Here is a 6,221-nt window from a genome sequence, read left to right as displayed (position 1 = left end):
CAGCGTTGGTACACGGATTTTATACCAGCTGCAGAAATATCGTTGGCATTCAAGAAATAAAAACAAATTTCAAGCAACGCCACAGATGCTGGCAGCGACGCCAGCGCTCCCTCTCCCCCGCAGTCTAAATGCTAGCAAAGCGTTCCCCAAAAGAAAGAAAGACTCTCACATATACAGGCACACATACACTTGCTCATGGATATCTGCCCACCTTCAGCATAGCAGCAGCAGCAGCAACAGCAGCAGCGGCAGCAAGAGTCGACGTCGACGTCGACGTCGCTGCTGGCGCCTAAAAATAGATCCTTTTCGTAGGGGGGCTGCCTTTGGACAATGTTGCGCCAGAGCGAGAGCGAGCAAGAGAGCGAGAGCGAGCACAACAAAAACAGTTCGGCTGATCGAGCGTGCAGATCGCAATCATGTTCTGTGGACGACGCCCGACGCCCGAAGTCCAAAAGTGCCGTATAAGGCAAGGCTCCAGTCAGCTCTTGCTCTCTCTCGAAAAACACACGCACGCACTCTCGCTCTCTCTCTGTCTCTATCTGAGTTGCGGGTGTATTCAAGTGTATAGCACACACACTTGTAGTTGTATCTGTAGCTGTAGCTGTGTGTTCGTTTTTTTTAGGTCGTGGGGGGATGTTGAAAATGATTTTTAGTTGCTACCCCCTGCCACCGCTGCCACTGCCACTGATCTTGTTTAGCTTTTTTTCACAAATGTTTGTGTGTGTATGTGTGTATACAATATATATTTTGTTGGTATTCATAACTTTTTTGTGTTGTATTCTATGCGTATGTCGTAATAAATTCATTTTCTATTTTCGATTTGTTCATATCTCTAGCTCTCGCGCCAGTTGCTCACATCTCAATTCAATGCTGCGTCTCTTTGGCGCGCACGTTTGCACCTTCAATGAAATTCCAACTGGCCCCACTTCTATTTTTGGTCATATTTCCCATTGCCCACGCCCCAACTCTCGCTCTCGCACTGGCTCTCGCTCTTTCTAGCATTTCTCTTGTAATGAGCATAATTTAACTAATTGTTTATTTACAATTGTAAAATGTTTGGCTGCAACAATCTGTGTCTACTACATGTTGCACTATTTAGTTTTTAGCTCGGCTGGGGGGAGCTTGGCCATACGCTTTCTACGCCTTTGCAGGGTATCCATTTAAATTAGGTTTATAAATTATTTTTAGCTGCAACTAAGTGGGGCATGTTTACGTTTTATGGCATCGCCAGTGTACATCCAATTCTTTTCCACACATATACACAATCACTCCAAGCATTAGGCATACATATGCACATATATATATATTAGCATATTCAGCTTGTTTTGCTACAAGTTTTTACTGCAAAGTAAAAGCGGAGCATACATATGAAAAGATTTATGTCGCAAACGGAACAGCGAGGCCATATGCTTTTTTATTGGCGCTAAAGAAATATAGTTCTATATACTATTTGCTATATACTATTATATATCATGTGCATATAGTATATATGCATTTACAGCAAAGGCTTAAATCCCATGCGCCTGACTCATCCACGTCTAAGGTGTTTCTGATTACAAATTTAGAAAGGTGTTTATTAATAATATTTGCTAAAATTAGTTTTCACAGCAGGAAGAACATTCTTCTACTTCGTTTACGCTCTCAATGCCAAGTCTCATTTAAAAACTATGCAGCATTTTTTTAGCTCTTAACACTTGATTCCATTTATAAACAAAACCTTTGCATCTCATATTTAATTAATTGTTCATATAAATTAGCATTTATGTGAATTTGTACATATGCATTTTATTTCATTTTAAAAGCAATAATAAACATTTACAACATAATATTTCAAAAATGCATATACATGTATATTTATATTTATATTTATATTTATATAGAGCTACAAAAAATTACAAAACAAAAATTATGAATTGATTATGAAATATAATAATATATATTTTATATATATCGAAATATAAAATTTGTTAGAAGAGAAAAAATATTTATTTTACAATAATTTAACCAATGCAGAATTCAAAGCGTTTTATTACAAAAAAGGAGTACAAAATTATTTGATATAGCTGCAATTTATTTATCAAAGAGATATATTACATATAAAATTTCAATAATATTGCATATGACAAAATTGAAAATTAAAAACTGTCAAAGTGTATAGCATATTTTTTTATCAGCTTCGATTTTAATAAATTTAGCTTCAGTTTCGTTTGAATTCTACATTTTCAGCTTGTTTTATTTTTAGCTGACTCACCCCTAATGTTTCGCTAGCAATAAAATATATTTAATCTATTTGTTTGCTAGGCTTGAGCCCAATAGTTGCAGTTAAGCGACCCTTAACTGAAACTGTGTAGCATTTCCAAATGAGCAATCACAGCTCGCGCGGCCTAATCGCAATCAAATCGCATCAAACCAAAGTCCAAACAATGCCTGGAGCTATGAGAATTGCTCTAGAAGTTGGGGAGTTGCCTTGGGCTAAGCTTGTGTTGGTTTTGTTGTGAAAGCGAAAATAAAAGCAAATTGCAAATACATAGATTGTATAAATGGCTAAATCAAAATTTAATAAAACTCAGTCAAATGCGCAATGGGCGTCGCTTGGGTGTCACTCGATTCGAGGAATTTTAATAATGAGGCACGTATCCTGGTCGTCGCTGTCGTTGTAGTCGTCCTTGCTGTTGTTTTAGTGCACGTGCGCCAATTGCCAGCACTAAAGGGATTCATTTGTGAATTATCCAATGCGAGGCTCTGGCTCTGGCGCTGGCTAAAAAACTCAAAGCGAGCCAAACTGAATCACTCGCACCACGTTCCTAAGTAAACAAGCGTTGACGTTCGCCAGAGCAGAGTCGCCTGGTTGACTTGCTGGCTAAGGCTCAGGCGCTGTGCCCAGGCATGGGAATCAACTAAAACAAATTGCAATTGAGCCTGTAACGGCAACATCGGCGGCTGCCTGTTGGGCTGGGTGACAAACTGGGCACCACAACAGAGCAAGAGAGAGCAGAGCACAGATTGAGAGAGAGAGAGAGTGGGAGTTGGGGGATTTCGTTGCGCTGCGCATTTGACAGCTCAAGCGGAATGCACACAGACGACGCCCAAAGCCAAGGCAACAAGCCGTTACATGGGCTGTGGCAAGAGTGTGAATGTTGTCTGTGTTTTTGTCTCCCTGTGTATGTGTGTGTGTGTGCGTTGCCCTTTTCAACTGTGTGTGTGTGTGCGTGTGTTTAGCAGTCAGTCTACCCCCTTAAGCCTCAAATGACGAGAGCGAATTTGCGGAATTTTTATTAAGTTGCCAATTTGGCAGCTACTTTCTGCTTGTTGACAGAGTTCATCAAAGTGCTGCCTCAACCACAGCTTAAGGGTGAGTGTCCAACTATTTTTGCCCCCTCTGCAATTCTCACACTTTGCCCACAATATAGCTCTACATTAATTTCAAATTAGTTTGCCGCAAGCCGAGCGCATTATTGGATTTTCTACCTACTATTTGCCAACTCCGTTTACTCCCCCCACTCCGCCACCTACGCGCATTTGTAAACACGCGTGTGAAACAAACAATGCAATTGATTAAGTGCCAGTGTCCAGTGTCCACTGCTGAAAAGGGGTTAACCACAATCCGCTTTTATTGCTAATTGGCCTAATCGTTGGCATTGTCCACTCCTGTCCACTGCCAACCGCTCGAACCTAAACTCCAGCTGCAATTGCAACTGCAACATCAGCTGCTGCCACTTGGCCGTTGCAAGTAAATCAGGTCAACCACAGCATATTTCGAATCCAACAATTTGATGCCAAATGCATTAATTTGTGTTAATGTGTGAGCGCTTGGAAATTAGAAAACTTCTTCAACCAACTTGCGGGGGTGTTTATGATTTGGAAATTGAGTGCATGGAATTTTATTTTTAGTTGCACACACACACACACACAGACACTTGCATGGAATTCTTTATAGCATAAGCAGAGAATTTTTATTATATTTAGCTTGTATATGTGAGATCATTAATAGAAGAACTAACTGCTTTTGTTGAATAATTAATTTTTTTAAATACCTAAAATTCTAAAAAATATATTCTTAAAAAATATTTAGAGAAAAAATTTTTAAAGGCATATAAAAATATTTAAAAATTAGTGGGAATATTTTTTTTCACATTACATTTCCAACTTCGTTGCATTTACGAATTTTCTATTTGGTTAATAAAGCTTTTGGCAATTTAATGAACAATGTGTAAACTCATAGGATATCATATGTCTATACTCAAAACCCTTTTATACTAAAATTCCAACTTATGTTGCATTGCGCAATTATTTGCTGCACGTGCTGCTTGCAATGATTTTAAAGTCGCAGCAGACAAGTGGTCGAATCATAATCTATAAGCAAAGCCTATAAATACAATTAAGGTGTCTACAATACAAAAGAGAACAGACTTGTGTATCTATATCGAAAATGCGCCCAAAATATATTTGTATATGCGCCACGATTCGCATAATCTATGGAACTGTACGCCTCCAGAGAATGTTAAATATATATAGATTCATGGCATTTGTTCAAGAACAGTATAGAAGTAGAGAAAAAGAAGAGGGAATTATATAGCTAATCGTTTTGTATATAATCAGTATGCGCATTAGCCTATAATTCTATATATTGGGGTGAACAAACATTGCAGCTTAAGACTGTTTACATTTTTATTATTTATAAAATAGTTTTGAATATGAAATTAAATGCCAAATTGTTTATGATTTCTATATATATTTTTGTTTGTTTATCAAGCTCTGAGCACTCCAATTTCAAAACTCATATTGCAATTATTTAAAAAATGCCTTGAATATCAATTCTCTGTGCTATTTTCAATGCTACAGCAAAATCCACTTGATTGCTATATACACTTGGTTCACCTACATTGAATGTTTGTGCGCTCTCTCTTTTCACGATAAGCAAAAGTTGAACAAAAGTGACGCGGACATTTATGGTGCGCGCTAAAACAAAAATTTTTGATTTTCATGTTGTTCTTGCTTTTGATTTGTATTTTTCTCGTTCGGTTGTTGTTCAATAATTTGTTGTATGTTTTTGCTGCTGCTGGTTTCATTTCGTGCAGAGGAATTTATTTTTAACAATGTTATTTTATATACACAAAAGTGAGCGCATAGAAGAAAAGCAAGCGAAACAGACAAAATATATATGTATATAAATCTAAAAACAAAAAAGAAAAAAACTGAATACCGCCAACGCTTTCATCATCGACCAAACGGTCTGGATCAGCTGTATGTCATCAATATGCGATATATCTTGTTTTCTGTACACTGTATGAATGGGTGGGGGTGTGTGGTATACATACATGAGTACATGTAATCTGTAAGGAGGGCATTAAATTCGGAAGTTCTATGCTCAATTTATATGCGAATTTTCGCCTTGATGCAGACGTCAGCATTGGCTTCCGCCTGAGCATTTGGCCATGGGGCGATCTTTTCTCGTACTCGGTGGTTTTTGACAATATCTATATATAGCCAGTCATAGTCACAGTCACACTCAAGAGTTTGCGCCACTGTGGAACACTTGTCGCTGTCTGGGGCTTGTTGCAAAATCATTTAGGAATTTTAATTCGTCACTTTTCTAGCTGCTGCTTGCTCAAGTTCAATGCATTGCCATATCAGAGAGCCAATTGTCTTGTATTTTTTGCCTTATATGGTGCTTTGGCATTACACTCAGTGCCACAAGTTTGTTATTCTTAAGCGCATGAGTCATTTGCCTCTCAACGCGAACATCAGTCAATCAGCCGCGAGCTAATTATATGTGCACATTAGTTAAACTGCAACAAATGCATTTGCTTTCCCTTCATAGCTCATTTACAGTTTGACAGCTGTGTGACAGCAATTGCATGTAAATGAGTTTTTCATTTAAAAATGAATTCAACGAAAGCTCTTACAACTGTTGGCGGTTTGTTGAACTTGCATTTGAATTGCTGCGCAACTGTCATCCATTAGCATGTAGCGGGGCTGAAGTGGGAACAGCTGTTGCAAAACTGTGCACGCTGGTTTGTGTATGTGCTTAAATTGTGGGTATAGATGGTGTCGCCATCTATCGAGCACTGAGTCAGTTGCCGCTGAAGGAGGAAGTAAAAATGAAAGCATTTAATGTCTATTAATTAATTTAATAAACCATAAAGCTGTGTTGCAGTAATGTTGAATAAACTGTTATTAATATAATATATATTCTATTCTCTTTGTTCAAATGCAAACCT

This window comes from Drosophila busckii, chromosome 2R, assembly GCF_011750605.1.
Source record: "Drosophila busckii strain San Diego stock center, stock number 13000-0081.31 chromosome 2R, ASM1175060v1, whole genome shotgun sequence".
Taxonomy (NCBI): Eukaryota; Metazoa; Arthropoda; class Insecta; order Diptera; family Drosophilidae; genus Drosophila; species Drosophila busckii.
Note: the sequence above shows the minus strand (reverse complement) of the source record.